At 43.9% G+C, this 19,454-nt stretch overlaps 2 long non-coding RNA genes across 2 annotated transcripts in view; both read right to left on the reverse strand.

The window, feature by feature from the left end:
- Positions 1–6,644, reverse strand: part of LOC137471082 (uncharacterized) — a 35,147-nt gene extending 28,503 nt beyond the window's left edge. The window contains exons 1-2 of the long non-coding RNA XR_010997394.1: positions 5,697–6,644; positions 3,543–3,692 (exon numbers count right to left, since the gene is read on the reverse strand). This is a non-coding gene — a long non-coding RNA (uncharacterized lncRNA). The remainder of the gene's footprint in view (positions 1–3,542; positions 3,693–5,696) is intronic.
- A 324-nt stretch (positions 6,645–6,968) lies between these two features.
- Positions 6,969–19,454, reverse strand: part of LOC137471073 (uncharacterized) — a 56,315-nt gene continuing 43,829 nt past the window's right edge. The window contains exons 2-3 of the long non-coding RNA XR_010997391.1: positions 7,333–7,399; positions 6,969–7,228 (exon numbers count right to left, since the gene is read on the reverse strand). This is a non-coding gene — a long non-coding RNA (uncharacterized lncRNA). The remainder of the gene's footprint in view (positions 7,229–7,332; positions 7,400–19,454) is intronic.

Genomic DNA, 19,454 nt, shown 5'->3' on the forward strand with positions numbered 1-19,454 from the left:
ACTGTGGGTGCGGTGAGGTGGAGAAGCAGCGTGGTTTTGGTGCTGCTCCTCCATGCTGGGTGGGCCTGATTCGACTGGTGGCTGTGGGCAGGCCTGTACCCTGCCGTAGCTCATTGCCTCAGGTGAGGTGCTGAATGATTCAGAGCAACCATCTTTATATCTTTTAAGAAATGAGTCTGTTTCCCTAGTGGCCTCTTGTCATTGCTGGAATTCCGCGGCTATCTCCAAAATGGACATTTTTAATATTGTTTGATCTTGTAATACAAAAACAAACCAGATGCTCACATCGGATGGAACTGAACATAACCTTGGCCCCTTTTTTTCCTTACAATGGAGAAATCCCATCATCTAACCTGTCTCTGAATGAATATTTTTGTGCTCAAATAAAGACGAATATTAAATATGTACTCATATCCCAGAACTTGTTTCTGGTACTCAGCTATTAAAAATTCAGCCATATCCCCCATAAATTGTTACTAATATTTGAAGTTGCTTTTTTACCTTATCTACAGGAAGCACCTGCACTGCTGCTTTTAACAAGAGTAAGAGTATTCCTTCTGTTTCTGCAGAGAGATTTAAAAAAAGAGACTTGGCCAGTTCATATGCTGCTGAAGGTATCAGCAGAATTTTAATAAGTGAGATAAACAATAATGAAAGGGAAAATAAAACTAGTTTTTGTGGGTAGTTTTGAAGCTAGGGCTGGGATTCTCGGTTTTAGGGCATTTTCAGATCAACTTGTCTGTCTGACACCTGGATTTCATTCTCTTACAGCTTCAAGAGGAGGAAAGGTGTGCATTTGTCTTGAGCAGTAAGTCTGCTTTGAAAGTTCATTGAAATTCAAAAATCCCATTTTCCGACAGCCATCCACTGGCACTTTACAATTCATGCCTCTAAATGGGATTGTTTGTAAGAAACTGAACTGGAGAGCATAGCATAGATTTTAGAAAATGTTGTCATGAGTGTTTCACAGGAACTTTGCTCTCACTTTGGTTCTGCTCTCAAGGAGGTCTCTGATCTATGAGTGAGGATAGTGTCCTCCAGACATGCGTTTTACTCTTTCAGCTTCCCCTGCAGTCCCCTCCAAGGAGGCTCCTGTTCAATTTGCACTCTGACACACTTTCTGGTGTGGGTCTAGGACGCACCTCAGGGGCACCTGAGATATCCTGCAGTGGGGAGAGGAACATTCCAGAGAGGAGCAAGGCAATTGTCTGCGCACAAATCTCTCTGCACCATCCCACCTGTGTGTGGTTCAGTCCTGCTCTGTGCAGAGACACTGAAGAGACTGCAAGAGTCCCACTTTGAACACACGCGTTGAGTTATTTGTTCCCAGAGAGAGGAAGTGGTGTCACATGCTGAGAGTTTTTTGTGAGTCTGGGAATGTTCTGCACTAAGGAAAGCCTGAGCCCTGGGTGCCTGGCAGGCTGGAAACATGCCTGCAAAGGGCCTGGTGACTCATCCCGAACGCAAGTGATGTGGACCCAGGTAGGACATGGCTGGCACAGCCTGGAGGGAAGATGTTTTCTGAGGACATGGCGCACTGGCCAGATGAATCCGAATGGCAAAATCCCTTTATTGCATGTCTTCTCTCCCGTGACCTGAAGGAGAACGGAGGCACTGCTCTCACATACAGCCATGCCTCTGAGTTTGCTCTGCACAGAGGCTGTTGGTTATACAACCAAGGAGAGCAGGAAAACTGCTGTGTTCACAAAGTTCAGCACATTATAGCCCATGATGACAGTCAAGATGCCATGTACGTCTAGATTAATGCTGTGCTGTTGTAGTGGGTCTGTAAATGAGCCTCTGAGGCATTAAGACAATATAGGTAATATTTCACACTTTCTTCTGGCATTAAGGAGCATAAGATGTTTCTTCCAAGAACTTTAAGGAAAGAGTAAGACCTCTTCACAGGCAAAGAACAGGAATAACAGTGGTCATTCAGTGCCCAAAACTGGGGGCATTCTAAGAGAATAGTGTGAGCAAGGGGAGTTTGCACACTTGGGAGAGGAGAGCAAGAAGGCCACAGAAACTGGGAATGGAGGCAGCAGAGGAAGTCTCCAGCATCACTTCAAAAGGTGTTGGGAGTCAGGCACTGAAAGAAATTCCAGAGGGGGGGAATTCTTGAGTCAAATAAAGTCAAAGCTCTGGGCAGAGCACAATCTCCGGTTTTCTGAGGCTTACAGCATCCATGAAAATCAAACTCTTCTGAGGCTTTACTCAGTGATCAGGGATCCATCAAGGACACAGAAGATTGACACCACTTCCCCTAAGAATGGAAAACAACTTGCAGGGGCTCTGAGCATTGTCTTGTTGCTCCTGCCAGGATTAATTGTCTTGTTGCTCCTGCCAGGGTTAATACCAGCTTCATAGAATATGCACCACCAAATTCTGTTTTACTCTCACTCTGATAGTAGCAATGAAGAAGGTTTTCCCTTCCTCTCTTCTTTGGCCAAAGGTTCTTCAGAAACTGAGGCATGAGTGAGGGCTGCCTCACCTGCCTGCTGTAGAAATTGGCACCTCTGCTGTACCTCTTGCCATATTGTGCATACCAGCAGAAAGGCTTTCACCTGTGGGGACAAGACTGGCTGATGATGACAAGCCTAAACCTCAAGCAGGCGTGGAAGTACTGCATTAAAAGAATGACAGATGATGGGATGAAGAGCAGATGATTTCTCAAGCCCATACCAGTCCCCTGTACTGGTTTTCCCTTCCATTGCCATGACAGAAGGTGTGGGATGGCACCACAGGCTGGTGGTGTGGGGACAGAATCAGGAGATCAAGTAGCCCAAAAAGAAGTGCTGGAAACAGGGTTCTGTCATGCATCTCTCTGTCTTCAAAGATAAAACCACGCAGGGTTTTGTTCTTCACTGCGGATAATTAGCAGCAATCCTCCTGGGAAAAAGCAAGTCTGTGGTCCAGCCCACTACACAGATATGCTGGGGGTGTGAGGCAGCATCTCCCACAGCAGCAGCCAGGACGCTCCTGCTGAGGGGGTGACACTGTTGTGGTGGTTTCAGGAGCAGGACCTGAGCCTAGATCCCACTTCTCAGGGGCAGAATTGTACCTGCAGCCCTTTGGCAGGGGGAGTGTTCTCAGTGTATTCAGGCAGATGTTTCACTGGGGCTGGCCCTATCTCAGTGTGCCCATCTGAGGCACTTATTCTTCTGTTCTGAATACAAGGCTGATTGGGAAAAAGCCCAAGTGTTTTTCTAATATCTGCTGGGTGTCAGGAGGGGTGGGAAAGTGGTGCAGATGGGATAAAAAAGGATATTGAAGGCAAGTTGGAGAAGCAGGGAGAATTGAAGCAGCACTGCTTGAAGCATACACATAATTCTAGGAATGCTTTGCAAGCTACATCATCATTATTGTAAACTCCCCCGACTGAAACCAACTGCAAGAAAATGCTGTTCACAGTTTTATGCCAGAATCTGGCATCAGCATGAGCCAGCAGGGGACAAAAAAATCAGAATGGATTTGTATTTGTATTCTGGGCATGAACTAAGCCTATACCCCTGGAGTTAATATACACCATCCCCACCACCTACCTTTGGGAAGCTTAAGCCTCCCTCTGTCAGTCTGACTCCCACTTGGGTAACGGTTACTTACAATGCCATGACATTGGCAGTGGTAGGATCCCTTTGAAATACAGCCTTTCCCAGTCAGAGGCCTTTGGAGCAGGGCACTGTCTCTTTATTCTGGAATTACGGCATTTATATTAGCAAGGCTGCTAAGGAACTTGTGTTTAGAAAATATGCACTCTGCAGAAATGTTTCATGGAAATTAGATTTCAAGAGGCAAAAATAGCACAGTATCCTGAGACTGCAGAAGGGAGAGATCCTTTTCTTCCCTCATTCCCCCAGTAATTAATTTCTCCTTGGGCATAATTTGAGGAAAATACTTCATTTCATTAATGCTCTGTCTACCTGTAGGGAACATCCTTTCAATGTTGTTTTTTTTTAGCATGCACAACTTTGATTGAGTGTTCATCAGAGATCTGGCAGAACAATTTCATAGAATGATAAAAAGGTTTGGACTGGAAGGGATCTTAAGGATAACATAGTTCCAAGCCCCCTGCCATAAGCAGAGAATCTTCCACTAGACCACGTTTCTCAAAGCCCCATCCAACCTGGCCTTGAACAACTCCAGGGATGGGCCATCCTCAAATGTAATGCTGCTGTTTTCTTTGTAGAATACTTATCAATCTCATGTGCATTTAGTCAAATCCAAGTCTGGGGAATGTAGGTTTCACCTTAGCAAAGCCATTGGAATTCCATCCACTTCCACTTGGCCATTTGTTTGCACCACAGAAGTGGTAGTGACTCATAAAATCAGATTGGATCTGACTAAACAATGTCTGTGGAAACACAGTTCAGTGTGTTCCAGTCCCGTGTGTTTAGTTATTTTCTTAGTAGACTAATCTCAGAGGCTAGGGAGTCTCTGCTGATTTAGGCCATGAGTTTTTCTCCTAACCTTCTACCTCTAGCAAACTGGAAACAAACAAACAAACAAACAAATAAATAAATAAACCTTTCATCTGACTGGTCCAGATATTTCCTTCATGTCAAAAGTCAGTTGAAGCCTTACCTGGACACAACGTGCACTGTCAGATATACATGGTCAGGATCAGCAAGGGGGAACTGGGCACAATCCATAGACCTAGAAGTGCAGGAGGTTAACCTGCTAGAGTTAATTCCAGCCTTAAACTCTAAGAGTTGATGGAAAGTCCCTTTCTCTCTTTTCATCATTAAGTCTATGTAAGATGTCCCCCAGCTGAAATCAAGATCCTCCACTGTATGGGGTTCAGATCCTTCAGCAAGATTTTCTCTGGGCCTTTCTGTTCAAAACTCCTTCCTGCTCCTGGAGAGAGACCATTACTACAGAGTCTGTTCCCTAGAGACTGTCACTTGCACAAGTGTCTTTTATTCTTAAAGACTTATTCAAGGGCTCTTGGAGATTTTTCCTCCTCAGCTTGATGTAATAATAGTTGAACAGAGACAGATGCCTCACCTTGACTAGAACGTTATGTGGTGAAGCCACACTCATACATGTCCCACAGTTTTTTCTTGACCTAAAATGGCAGCCTTTTTTTTTTTTTAAGGAAATCAAAACCTCCTTGTCTGTAGGTTGATTTTTTTCTCAGTGCATAGCTACTGCATAATTCTTGGACAAACTCCAACTTTGAATGCATCCTCCTCATTGTCCAATGTATAGGAGACTGAGCCATCAGCTTCCAGAGCTGCCGTTTACAAAATTTTCTCATCACAGAACTGATTTTGGTGCCACAGTCTCCCTCCAGTTTGCACTTCTAGGCTCAGAGACCCATGAGGAGTCAGCTTATTGCACAGAAACCTCTGCTCAGGAGTCAGGATGAGTCTTCTCCATGAGGGAAGGGCAACAATGGATACTGCAGCCAGTCAAATGGATTTTCTAGGAATCTACATATTTTGTGTGAGTGGCTATTGCTTTTCGTTAATGCAAAACAATCCCTAACCCCAACCCCCTCCTCCTCCAAAAAAAAACCCAGCCAACATCCCCTCCCCCCAAAAAAACCCCATTTGGATCCAAATGGTCCATATGAGTCACACATGAAGAAACTGTTCTTCCTCCCCCTGAGAGAGTTACTCACCCTTTCACTGCCAGAAGGCACAATTAGGATTATTCTGACTGCATGGAAAGCATTTAGGAAAGCTCTTGATGACCTGTGTGAAGTATTCATATCATGCTCATAGTTGGAGTCTAGGAATCCTCTCCAAGACTTGCCTTGCCATTGATTGTTGCTTTGAAGAAAGTGTTCAACAGCTGTTCCTCAGCTTCCCACTATGAAATGGGAATTGCAAGGGGAATCACAGCTATCCTAAGTAACACAATGCCACCGTGTTACTCTGTGGCTAAATTAGTCAGTGTTTGAAAATGACTTACAGGCAGTAAAGTCCTATCTTTTTAATAGAGAACTTGCCCTTTTCCCCAGGAGTCCTATTCAGAACCTCTCAACCTTGACAATAAATTGAAATGGAAATCTTTTGAGTACTGTAATGAATACATTATCTTAATTTCAGAGGATTTTTGAAGGGGTAAGATTTTGTGCAGAAGGTGATTTTGAATATTTAGCAACACAACCTTAGCTAAAGCTTTTTTCTTCCATCATTATCCTTTTTAATACAATTCTCTTAGCATTTTAGATTCAAAATGAGGAAATATCCTTTGGCTGAAGTCCAAATTTTCCCCTGTTTTTTTGATATTCTTTCAAAAGATAAGGGACTAATTCTCTCTTCCCTGGTGCACTTTATACTCATTTACACATGTAAGATGCTATTATTCTTTCTTGGAATCATATACCAAAATGCAAATTACTCTACAAGAGGAGCAAGCATCAAACCCAAGGACCCAGAGGATAAAGGCAAATAAGCATCCTAGCAGGAACAAGCTGGGGAGCCAACCTGAAGCTTGTCAGCTAGTTTAGAGTGATATTTCACATCCATGCCCTTACTCTGCGGCAAAAGGAAAGCGAGGTTAGTTCCTCACGCTCAGCAGAGCCTGCAAGCACACACATGACTGTAACTTCACTTCTGATCTTAGGGTTGACAACTTCTCTAGGGGCCCATGCCCTCAGAATGACCCACTGTCAATGTCACGTAAATACAGAGCTGCAGCTCACGGTGTGCGTTCACGGTCTAGGTGGCCTTGTCTCTCTTATAAATTAACGGTGGCTGAGCGTGGCTGGCAGTCCATTTAGCAGGACTGGGTGACCAAATGCACTCCAGCTGTGAGTAGAGCCAAGGACAGGCTCAGACCAGCCATGAGCAGCACATCCTTCCATCCTCTTGCCGTCTGTGTCCGGGCAGGCCTGAGGAGCTGGGCTGCAGAAGTGGCTTGGTGCCACTGTACCACAGCCAGACTGAACGGTTTGGGGCTTGCCAAAGCTTTTGCAGCTCCCTCCCTCCAGTGCCGCTCTGGCTAAGCCTGTGATTCCAGGGAAGTGGCTGCTGGATCAGTTCTGCTCTGCCCCATCCTTTGGGCGGGCAGCCTCCTGAGGCAGGCCTTTTGTTTGCAAGGCAGTCTGGCTGGCCTTTATTTTCCTTAGAAAGCAGTAATGCTTTGTAGGACTGTCAGGAAACATCAGCCTGACAGTCTCCTCCACATACTCCTCTTTCTGCCTGGAGGAGAGGATGAAGTGAAGGAGTAATTTGGCATGAAAATGAGAAACAGGTCAAGCTGCTTGCAAACCTGGCCTCTGAAAGAGAGATAGAGAAAGACAACAGGAAAGCAATTGCCTCAGAAAGCTAGGTTACTCCTTACTCCAAATTAGTACAGCTGATTTGAAAAACCCCAACCAACCTTTTTGTAGCTCAGCTGAGAGGTTTGCTAAAGGTGCTCTGTCACCACTGAAGAAGCATTTCCAAATCTGGAAGGAGACCACATTTCCACTTATTTTCACTCCAAAGTGAAACAACCTTTCTCTGCTCAGATATTTGAGACCCTTATCTGAAAAAACCTTGGTGCTAGAGCTAGGGAGAAGGATGTTGAGGTTTATAAACGTATCCAGATGCATAAGTGGTTGTCAAAATTTCCAGGTAACGGAGTTAAGTCACTGACCATCTACATTTCTTTCTGAATTTTATTGATGCTACTCAACAGCTTTCAGGGTAAGGCTTGTGATCCTCACTCAAGCAGTGGCTGTAGTGTCTAGGAGGAATTAATAAATATATCAAAATGCACTTGGCCTCTTCTTGATGTATGTGCAAAGAAGTATTTTTGTGATGTGGCTCATTGCCAGTGTTCCTGAGAAAGTCACATATGCGATTCTTCCTCTATAAAGTGATAAAATAGTAAAATTAGGTTTTGAAATATTTCTAAACCTCTTTTTGCAGTATTTAACACTTATTCATTAAGAAAATGAAAAAGTCAACACTTTTCTTATTCCCCTGAATTCCCACACCAAGAGCTTCTCTCATCCATCACAGTGACAGTGATATGTTAACAGGCACCAAAAACTCTGTGCCTCCTCCTTTGAGGGCACTGCTATGCAAAGTGAGCCAAGGGTACATGCTCAGCAAATTTCCTGACTTCCTTAGTGATTTTAATTTCTAATTTTAATGCTATGTTAGAATAAGTGTTTCACATCTATTGTTGAAGTCGCTGGATGATTTCTGATCCTACTAGATTAATTCCAAATTTCTTTCCCTTGATAGCTGATTTGGATGTAGTAAATGATGTTCTGTCCATTCTGACAGCTGCTCAAGTTATCCAGTAATCCTAGATTGCTGCTAGTCATGTCCATCTCTCAAAGAACAAATTAAAATATAACTCTCTCATATGTCAATTAATCTGCCCTTGCCTTGATTAACAGGATTTCCCTTCCCTCCCCCTTTTCTTTGGTGTGCTCACAAAAACTACTAGGTTTACAACTCAGTCAAAGTCCTTTAGCTACAGATCAAGCACAGGATCCTGCCCATCCATCTCTTCCCTGGAGAGGGGAAATATAGGAAATTAGAATTAGACATTCTCTGCATCTTGTTTCATCTTCCACTAAAACTGAGGACAAAGAACAAATCAGGATCTAAGTGTGACAGAATGAAAATCTGGTCTTAAAATAAAAAAAGCAGATTTCAGCAAATTCAGAGAGCAGTTAGGCAGAGTCTCAGGAAGAAATTCTAAGCGAAGAAGTGCAGAAAGCTGATGGCTATATTACAAGTGAAGTAGTGCAGACAAGCAATAGAATCTACAGTAAACCCTATATAGCTGCATCAGGAGTGTGTCATTACTTGAAATTAAAAAAAAAAGGAGTCTCGCAAATAGTAAAAACAAGGCAAGAAAACAACAAAAACAATTCTCCTAACTGTGTGAGAAGCAGGAGTGAGGCAAAGGGAGTTGTAGCTCCATTACTTAATGGACACAGAGAACAAATAAAGCATGGTGAAGAGGTGTTTGAAGTATTCGATGCTTTTTTTGGGTGCATCTTCATTAGAAAAGAAATTGCCATGAAGTCTCATTGAAGTGCTTGAAAAAACTGTACTGACTGGTTTGCAATCGTCTCTTGTCAAAATGAGAAGGCATTTCAAGTTGGATTCTGCAGGGAAATTTTTTCCTTGGGACTATTTCTGTTCACTGTCTTCATTATCATGGTGGATGATGGAAGAGACTTCATGTGCAGCAGACACCCAGCTGGGAAGGAGCTATAATGAGATTGGAGGGCATAAAAAGAAAAAGACTGATCTCAATGAGCTGGAGGAATGGTCTGGACCCAGTGAGATGGAATTATTTTGAGAAAAGTTGGAAGTATTACACATTGAAATCAAATGCATAAAAACAGATTGCACAATAAATGCTGAGAAAGCAGTACAGAAAAACCAGAGCTGGGGTTTTGGCTTACTGCAAACTGAGCAAGCCAATAATATGTTGATGTTTTGAGAAAGGTGAATCTTTGAGTAGGAGGTGTTAGCAGGCAGAGAGTGTGAGAGCTACTTATGCCACTTCACCCAGCGCTGAGATCCCACCTGGTGCAATGTGGCCAGATTTGGATATCATGTCAGAGACAATCTGGGCAAATCAGTGAAAAAAGGAAAAGTTTCAGAAGGCACAAGATAAGTGGGTTTGGTTTTGTCTAGAAAGTAGATAACTGAAGGGAATAACAAAGCTTTCAATACACAGAGAGCTGTTTTTTACTTTCCTGCTTGTCTCCTGCTGGCAGGATGAGAAATAATTGGCGTAATATATAGAAACATACCCTAAGATTAGGTGTAATCTCCTGTAATATCCTACAGCCTGTAGGAGAGCTGTAAACTCTGAACATGGGGAGGAGAAGGATATTGCAGAATTACCTTCACTGAAAGCCTCCCAGAGCAGGTAAAAGGGTGTATGAAATGGAGTCAAGCACCTCTCAAGATTGCTCTGATCTCTTTCTCAAGCCAGGCTATGGAACTGGGGAGAGATTCTGGGAAACTATATAGTCCATTCCTTCTCTCCAAAGCACAGTTAACTGCAAAGCATTAATGTATTTCAAGAAACAGGATAATGGTGCTTAAAATAACCCCACAAAATAGGAACTAATACCTTTAATTTCCGCTGTATCACAGCAGAGTCCCAAACTCTGTCTGATCCGGCAGAGGTGGCAGGGGCAGTCCTGTCGCTGTGGAGGGGTCTGCCCTGAAGTCTAGGTGATGGTGTTGCAGTTTATGTGCAATATGTTTTATAACTATTAGGTGTTCTGTAGGTCATCCTTTTTTCCATATTAACCCACTCTTGAGGAGTTAGACCTGAAGAGCTGGTGGAGAAAGAGGTGAAGCTGTTTGCAGGGACAAGGTGGTGTCCCAGCCTCGCTCCCCATAAGGCTGGACACCTAGGCTGGACACCTAGGCTCTGAGTTTGAAAAGAAGCTGGCCTTAGAAAAAACAGGATGCAAGTGACTGATCTGTCACAAGAGAGAATCCCTTGGCTGTAACATCAGGGACGGTGATTTACACAGGAAAGGCCCTGGTGCATTTTGTCAGAGAGGATGGCAGATGCAGAGGGCCAGAGTTCACTGGCTGTGAGATGTAAAATGTTGGTTCTTGGGGCTGGGGATGGTTCCCCAATCCCTACAGGCCCTGGTGCAACCAGGCTTCTGTTATTGGAGCAGCCATGACATGGGCACAGGGAGGCTTGGTGAGATGGTGTGAACACCTCTCCCTGTGCAGAGGATGGGAAACTGGCCCTAGCCTTATGTCTCAATTGCATCTTTTTCGTCATGGTCTGTGTTTAAAAGAAAAATAGACTTTGTCTGTGCTAAGTTACTGGGATGTTTGTCACCCCAAAACCCACTACTCATATAAAACTGGAGCTGCAGAGCTGCTGTCTTTTTTTTTTTTTTTTTTTTTGAGCTCTGTTGGAGGAATGAGTCCCAAGGAAACTTGAGTGTGTTTTTCGATCTTGAAAAAATGAGTTTCTCAGTCCCTGCCCACCTTGCTAGAGTAATTCCCATAAAATAATCATTGCTTTTAAAGCCAGTCCTACTGTTCTCTTATGTTTGAAAAGCTGCTCCCTCCAGCTCTGTGTACAGGCACCGATTGGCTCTTCTCCAAGTAATACTCAGTGAAGAAACGCCTGCTCGCGTACCTGCTGCAACTATTTACATTTCACTCTCTCTGGCAATAAATTAGTTCCACAGAGGTCTGAGCAACAGTTGTTTTGAGCAGGGAGGGAGTTTGGATTCTGCAACTGCATTTGCACAGCCAGCCCTTATCTTCATGAATATAAGAGAGCAGGGAGCTTGTTGATGCAAACTAACACCAAGTGAACTGTGTTTGCCAGCAGAGCAGCTTCCCATGTGAAAACTCTGATTTCCTTCTTCTTGATGAGGCTGTGGCACAGCCAAGTCAAGGACAGAGCCTCTTTTTTTCCAAACCAACTGTTAATGGAATAAGTAATTCTGCAGACCTGTCTTTCACATCTCACTCACTTCATATGCAGTCTAATTAATTCTGTCGGGGAAAATAATTGGCTTAGATCAGGTCGATCCAACTGAAGTTCTAAATAACTTTGGTTGAGTGGTATTTATATTTCAGCAACTAGTCTTGGGCGAAGCGCTCGCACACGCAGAATACCAAGGCTGTGCTAACTTGGCACAAAAATAGCGCTGTGGTCCGTCAAGTGGCATTAAGTCCCATCTATAAAAAGCCGTGCAGCTGCCTCTGAAGTGTGGCTATCTCGGGAGAGGGGGAGGGGAGCACTCCAGCCTGTGTCGGTGCTGGACAATGGGCAGCACGGAAATACTGCCAATCGTCGAGAGCGTGGAGTGAAAAGCTTCCCAGCTGCAGAGATGTGATTGGAATGACCCTGTGGGGACACGGGAGTTGTTGAGAAAAGATTTCAAGGGTTCCAGGAAGGTGCAGAGGCAAGGAACAGTCAGTGTTGGGGAGGGTCCAGGGTAATGGACAAGGTTGGAAGATCTGGAGTAAAGGAGAAGACGGGGACAGAGAGGAATGGCACATCACAGGCAAAGAGAAGGCTGATATATCTGTGAGCTGTGACTGTCCTCATCTAGGGGATGGACCCAGTGAGGGAGGATGGGCCTGAGTGCTGCCAGGGAGATGTTCTGTCAGCTGGACTGCCATGGTCAATAAGTGAATACCACCCTCTCACTGTAATGTAGGGTGGGGTGTTCTCATCTGTGATTTTTTAAGGCACGAACATCTTGACTTAAGGACACAGATGGAAGGCAGGTGTTACTGTGCTGAAGGTCAGAACTACATTTAAAAGTACCTTTAGCTTTCTTCATCCTACAGTTTCTGTGTGAACATTTGGGCCAGCACATCTCTCCCCCTCCACCCAAAAAAATTTAGATCTGCAGCCAGATCCTCTCTCTCCAACTCAGCCTTCATCTCCACTTGCAACAGCATCAGCCCACTCTCTTGGATCCTAGAAAAGGAAATTTGTCTTTCCATCTGGTCCTTTTCATCTCCTCGTTCAATAGGTAGCATTTGCCTGAGATAGCTCACCCCATAGTGGAGAACAACAAGTTTTGTGCTGCTCTGACTGCTACAAAAGGTCTTTTTTCCTAAGCAAATTGTGTAAACTGGCTCTCCTACTGCAAGCCTCCTCTAGTAGCCTGTGCTAGCTGCTGGTCTCTCTGAGGAAGCCTGGGTAAATGAACAAGTGTGAACAGCAGTGTCGCAGCCTTCTGCACTTCCTTTCTCCCCAGTGCTAAAAATAAGGTCTCATTTGTAAATAAGATATCTCCTATTTTTATAGTGCTTTTGAGATGTGCTAGATTAACAAGTCTGCATCCTGACTCCCTCTCCAACCACAGTTTGTGCCCAGCCTGGGCAGTAGCTGTGCTTGTTGTGTCAAATCACAGCACACTGTAGATGTGTTTCCATCCTGCTCTGGTGGATGAATCCTTGTGAAGGTGAGAAGTTCTCATTCCAGCTCAGTCTCTGATTTCTCCCCTGGGGTTACCAACATGACATGCACACTGGCAGTTTCTGATCTTGTAATGAGGACACTAGTCTTCAAGACCTACCTAAGTGCGTTCACAGGTAGTAACTAAAAGGTGCAGAGCACTCAAGTATCACCATCACACTCACTCTCCTGCTTCGCTTTTCGCCAAAAGCTTCCTGCTGACTGACAGGGTTTGCCAACACCTCGGGAATATTGCTATCATTAAAGAGTCTTGTCTCCTTTCCCAGCCCTACAAAGGAGCCCACCAAAGTGAATGTTTCTTTCATCTAACTCTCATGTTGACCCTGAAGTTAAATCCCTGCAGAAGTCAATAGCCCTGAAATGAATTGGCACACAAAAATATGTGAGTGTTGATGTGCTTACCACGTAGACACTGGGCAGCCATTCTCCAACCCTCCTTCGTATGTCTGGATGAGGTTGAGCTGTGGGACATCGTGCAGAAAGACTGCTCAGAGCAGAAAATTTATCCTTCTCATTGCTGACCTAAAAGAACAAAAGGGATCAAGCTGCTCAAGCTACTGGGCTGCAATTGCAGCCATCATAAACAGAATGGATCTAGTCTTGGTGCAGATAATTTGTAAACTACTAGCAATAAAATCATGGCAGCTCAAAGCCCAGGAGGCTGTGTAAAATTGTGCCTGGCACTCTGTAGTGCTTATGGCAGTCTGAACCACTGCTGTTTCATCCCAAGCTATATCTGAGCCACCCCTGTCAAACCTATCCTGAAGGCATGACACTGGTAGTTAGGCTGTGTTCAGCTGGGATGGGGTCTCTAATTTTAAAGAAGAAGCAAAGGATTGAAGTTTGTCCAACTTCATCCCATGAGGTACTCCAAATGGGACATCTAAGTCTTCAGTTAGTTCACAGACCCTCCAAACCCAAAAAGGATTTTGTCTGTGCTGAATTCACTGCTGATGAATAAATCAAGTAAGAAACCTCTCGTGATGACACAGGATGGATCCAAGCTGGTGGGATAGTACAGAAATCTTGTAGCCTATCCCAGGATCCTCCTCATCCCATCATTCAGCTGGAGCAGAGTCTGCCTGTGAAAATTTCAGCACTTTCAGATACTGTCCTAAGCAGGACCAGTTGGATGAAATCCTATGACATGTGTTGTGAATGAGATAGGCTAACTTCTGCCTTTAAGTCTGTGAGTCTGGAAAAAAAAACCCAGCATCAAAAATAATACTCTGCCATAGGAAATTTCTATGAGAGTGTTACCATTTCTCATTTTACCTTGAAGAATTTTCCCCATCCTTCCCTGCCCTCACTTATAGATTTATTTGGTTTCCTCCCTCTCCAAGCTCAATCCAATTAAACAAAAAAATTACTTTATTCATGTAAGTGTTTAGTGAACTTTACTCAGGAAAAATGCTGAATATACCAAAAGCAAAGAACATTTTTTATGTGACTAGGCTTTTCCTGGGATTTTTTTTCTTGCTCAGCAAAGCTCTTAAGTAAAAAAGTGGTTGAAACCCCACACTTCAATATACAGACAAGTCAAACATCAATGAAATGACAAAAACATAGAATGCTATTTTATCTATTTTATTGGTCACTGAATTTCTTTTCCACATTGGGAGCATTTCCATACAAGAGATTAACAAAATAAGACGTTGATCCTCTGAATGTAAGAGGATTTTTAAACAGCAAAATTAAGCTCTTGGAATATAAGAATGGTTAGACTTAGGATTGTCTGGGCAATATTCATTTGATTCCCATTTTCATATGTATTACGATACCCTCTTTCATCTTGTACCTACATACTTGCATACTAATTTTTGCCTGGGAACCTCTCCTACATTCACCATCCAAAATAAATTGTGATCTCATGATCAGCCATTTCATACTTTTCATCATTTCTCTTCATTATTCGGAGTGCATCTCATGCCTTATTTACAATCCGCTATTCAAGCTGTGCTGTGGAGGAAATGGACAGCAATTTCCTGATTAATTTTCCTGCCTAACCTCTTGTGGTACCATCCAAGTGCTTTCCAAGTTTTTCTGAATTTGTCTAGACAGCTTCTGTGTGAGGTCTAATAGGCTGCCTGGAGGCAGGGGTGTTAGAAAAGGGTCTGGAAAATGGGATCGATAAGAACAAGCATTTGCAAGGCAGCCTAATAATGAAGGAGAAATGAGACATGGATTACCCATGGTGCTGTGTACAGAGGGATAACTAGGAGCCTGAGGGAGGGCAAAAGTATCCATGGGGGAGCAGGGACACTGGCTCTGGGTGTCCTATAAGGGGCTTGGATGGCCATGGCAGCAGCTCTGTGAGTCTGTTGATGCCATCACAGATCTCAGCGGCACCTCCTCCCACCTTTCCTATCGCTTCTCTTCTGCTGGAAGGGAGCATTTCCAGTGAGTGTTCTTCCTTCAAGTCAGGGGCTTGGCAGTCAGACTGCTGCTAAGGGAGGATGTGCTGGACACAATGGAGAAGTTGTGCTGAAAGCCCCAGAGGTAGGTGCCAACTAACACAAGCTGAAAACAGCCACAGCAAGGTTACTGATGGGACATTGCATCAAATTCATCACCAGTCCATCACACTCCAGCTCCCTGGCAGTCCAGACCATGAGGCGAGGTCTGTGTCCAATAGAAAAAAAAAAAAGTTGTCTTCTCAGACATGGGATCATGAAAATCAGGGGCTTCTCACCAGGACTAATCACTGAGGGGAAAATAAAGAGCAGGAGTCACTCACCAGTGATTCCCAATGAGTGGCTGAAAAGGACAAGTGGAGATTTTCCCCTTGCAAGAGAGCAAACACCTGTGCACAGGCATCCTTCATCTTTTCTCCTGGAGTGTCCTTCTCCTTTCTCACTCTGAACCCATCCATACTTTTTTTCTGATGTATTCACATCTGTCTACTCAAGGGTGCTTCAGCTGGGAGGTGCAAATGTTGTAACACCAGTGTGCTCAAAAACCCAGGGATTAACAGGGATTAAGTAGATCCACATTTACACTGCTCACTGCTAGTGATTGTATTGCATGCTTTGAAATCTCCAGGGGATATAACTCTGGGTTTGCCATTCCCCAGTGAGACTGTTTCTCAATTAAAAAGCAATCACATTTTCTTAAGAGGAAGGAAAAATGGCTCTAAGAAGTGTTATTAGCAGAGCCACACAGGTGGATTATGGATATAAATTGAATGTAATTGAATGTTTTGTATGGGAAGAAACTTTTGATGTGAATTTATGGATTAGGTGGTTTTGTTTTCATACTGGGCAAGGGGGGTATGTGTGTGTATATATATATATGTCTGTATTTTAGGTGTGGTACAGGTAGTTAATGCTTTGGATGATAACAGAATGTGATTATTCCTGCTTTTCTAATTTTCCGTCTTTATTCCTTTACTGCCTTTCTGGAACTGTAGTCTGCAAATATGTTAAAGGCTGAATCTTAGCCAGGATGCTGTCAAACAACTGTATTTCAGCAAAACTTAGTGTCATACCTTCACGGCTCTGTCGCGAAGCTAAGCTCCACACCACCATAGTGTGGCAGAAAATAGCATATTGAACCACGCAGAGGTATGGATCAGTGAAGTCATTAGCAAAGCGACCTTATGGGTAGGGGAGACAATGCAGAAGCCCTGTGCAATGGAAGCTCAAGAGCCCTCTTTAAGAGTAGGATGCACAGTAATGGCTGATAATGCACAGAGCGGCAACATATTAAGGAGGCCCTTTACAGCAACCCCCTATAACTGAATTTCCAGGAACAAAAGAACTTCTCTTTCTCTTTCCTGCCAAGCTTTGTTGAATCTGTCATGCTGGCAATGTTAAGAGCCTGGTTCAGGGAAGGTAGCCTTCTTGCTGCCTCTGTGGGTGCTGGTCCCCTTTTGCGAGCACAGTTGTCCCCTGCCCCTGCCTCTTGCTAAGCTCTGGGTGGGCACAGGGTAAGGCCCCCTTAGGGGAAAGTAGAAAAAGACAAACAGCAACTTTCCAGAGAGGACCTGGCACTGTGAAGCTGTGAGACTTTATGATGTGAGACTTTATGATTAAGCTGTAAACCGCCCCCTGTAGCATCGCTTGGCTGGCTAATATCTTGCGTAATAAATGGTGCGAGCACAGAAAGATTTACCGGTTTGAGCATTTCCGTCCCTATTATGAATTCATCAAGTGGACTGAAGTAGGCACCAAGCCTCCACAAGGCAAAGTAAATAAAATAAAATGAAAATCTAATTTTCTCTAGATTCCTACAAGCCTTTAGCAGGACAAGAGGATTGCAACAGATATTTGTTTTCCTACAGGTTTCCAATCATACTTTTGTTGCCTCGTATCACCTCTACTTACTCAGTGCCTGTTTATTTCTTCCCCATTCCATAAAATGAGGGAAATAAATTGGGGGACTCTAATCACTGAAATTTAATTAAAACAATTTAAAAATTACCTAATCAATTTTCTAACAAGAGATTTTTTTGGTCACAGCTGTACACAGGCAATTTATTAGTTACTGAAGCCAACCTTGCTTTTTAATATAAACAGACTAATTAATCAGTGGTTAACTCTTGTAATGACCAGCTCTAGTATGTAATTATTGCTGCTGTCATGAAGCATAACAGCTTATTTCCCAGGGTTATTATGCAAATTGCCAACATTGACCACTCTGTGTAAAGTTTAAAGCACTTTCTGTGATAATCTCTCATTTCCACATTCTCAGGACATTTTGGAACACATGTTTTCACTGGTGTGAAAAGTTTAATGCAGCTTTTCAGTTCCATAGCACATATCTGGGCACACTGGAGAGAAACATGCCATAAATATCCCAGTTCTTCCAGGTTTTAATTGCTGGAGGGCAATGGAAGAATAAAAGTTGTTTATTTCCCACATTAGAGACCTGCTCTATGCACACCTTTTTGTATAGGCCTGGGGAAAGAAAGAACCAAGATCTCAACAGGCTGAAGTTGGAGGTATTTATTTTAGCATTGAACTAATTTTGGAGGTGAAGTCCTGTACATCCATTGAGGTGAGGCAGACCCCTGTGGAGGAGTGCCAAGAGCTCGCCATAGCTCAGTAGAAGGCAGAAGCCTAAATGCAGGCACACAGGAAAAACAGCTCGATGTAAGACTAGCAGAAGGCACTAAACCTCATGAAGTACCCAGAGCTCACAGACAGTGGACTAAGAACTGCTTGGGGTTAGAAGAAAGGGAAAAGAAAAGATCACAGAGATGACCTAGTCCTGACCTTGGTCTTCAAAGGCTTTGGCACAATGACCAAGATAGGGGTAATACATGGAATAATAGCACTTAAAAGAAGGCATGGGCATTGAGTAAGGCGTGAAAGTCTCCGAGATGAATATGCATACCTGGAATATGTATCTGTAGACATGGCAAGTACACATGGACAGGTAGCTGGAGAGATGTGTGTGTACAGCCAGCCTGTAAATCACCTCTCCGGCCTGTAAATCACCTCCCAGCCCCTCCTTCTGCTCACCCCATGGTAACTGCCCCCAGTACTGACCCAGTGTATGCACAGGGACACTGGGGCTGCCCCTTCTGCTTCCCCATCGTTACCCAGCCCTGTGCACATTACGGAGTTAAAGATTATTTTTAACAGATCTAATAAACCTGAAACTTCCAGCAACAGATGCCAAATTTTATCATCTCACTGGAGCTGGCAATAAAGAGGTTCGCTCAAAGACAGCAGGAAGGCAAGCAAAGTGAGCAGAGGGGCTGTTAGAGAGGAGGCAAGTGTGAGGCAGTTGCAGGCAGCAGTCAGTAGGGCAGAAAAAGCTAATAAAACCTTGATGTACAAACCACAGTAATCAAAGAACAGGTATTGCATTCCTATCTTCCATTTCCTCGGCCTTCACGCAGCAGCTGGTGGGAATAGCATGCTTGTTTTTGTAGATAAACAGATCCCAAGTGAGCTATACCTGAGCATCTCTGTCAGCCCACTGATGCGCAACAACCCTTCAAAATCTTTAAAATGAAGCCATGAACATTCATGAATTTTCTCACTGCCAGCTCTCTCTAGCCTTGTGGTATAGAAAGGGCTCAAGGCAGGCTTTGAAGATCTGAGTCAGCACCAAGGAAAAAAATGAAGAAGAAAGGGAGGGAGAGCAAGAGAGGGAGAGATGGCCTTTTTCCAGGGCCCATTTTTGGCCTGTTAGACCACCTGTGTTAGCTTCAGGAAGGTGAAGGGAGAACTGGAAGGAAGGAGTTTCTGCAGCGGACCTCGACTAGACATGGATCTAAATTTCTGCCTGCCATGGCCACCCCCCTGTCCAGTTCTTTGGATGAAGGCACCTAGTTCCCTTTCCCCATCACAAAAATCCTTCGACATCTGCAGCCTGCGGTGGGGTTGGATCACAACTGGGAAAAAATGAGACTGTTTCCTTAGAGGCAGCATTACATATGATTGTCTGGGTCATGTCTAGGATTGAACCAATTCTGAAGAAATTAGCACTGTTCCACCACTGGTGAAGACAGAATAAGCCCTGGGCATTGTTTTTGTCAAAGAAATAACTTTCTTTGTGGCTCATCATCCAGAGCTGGGGTCAACCCAGCTGCCACTTATCTCAAACAC

This window comes from Anomalospiza imberbis, chromosome 3, assembly GCF_031753505.1.
Source record: "Anomalospiza imberbis isolate Cuckoo-Finch-1a 21T00152 chromosome 3, ASM3175350v1, whole genome shotgun sequence".
Classification (NCBI taxonomy): Eukaryota; Metazoa; Chordata; class Aves; order Passeriformes; family Viduidae; genus Anomalospiza; species Anomalospiza imberbis.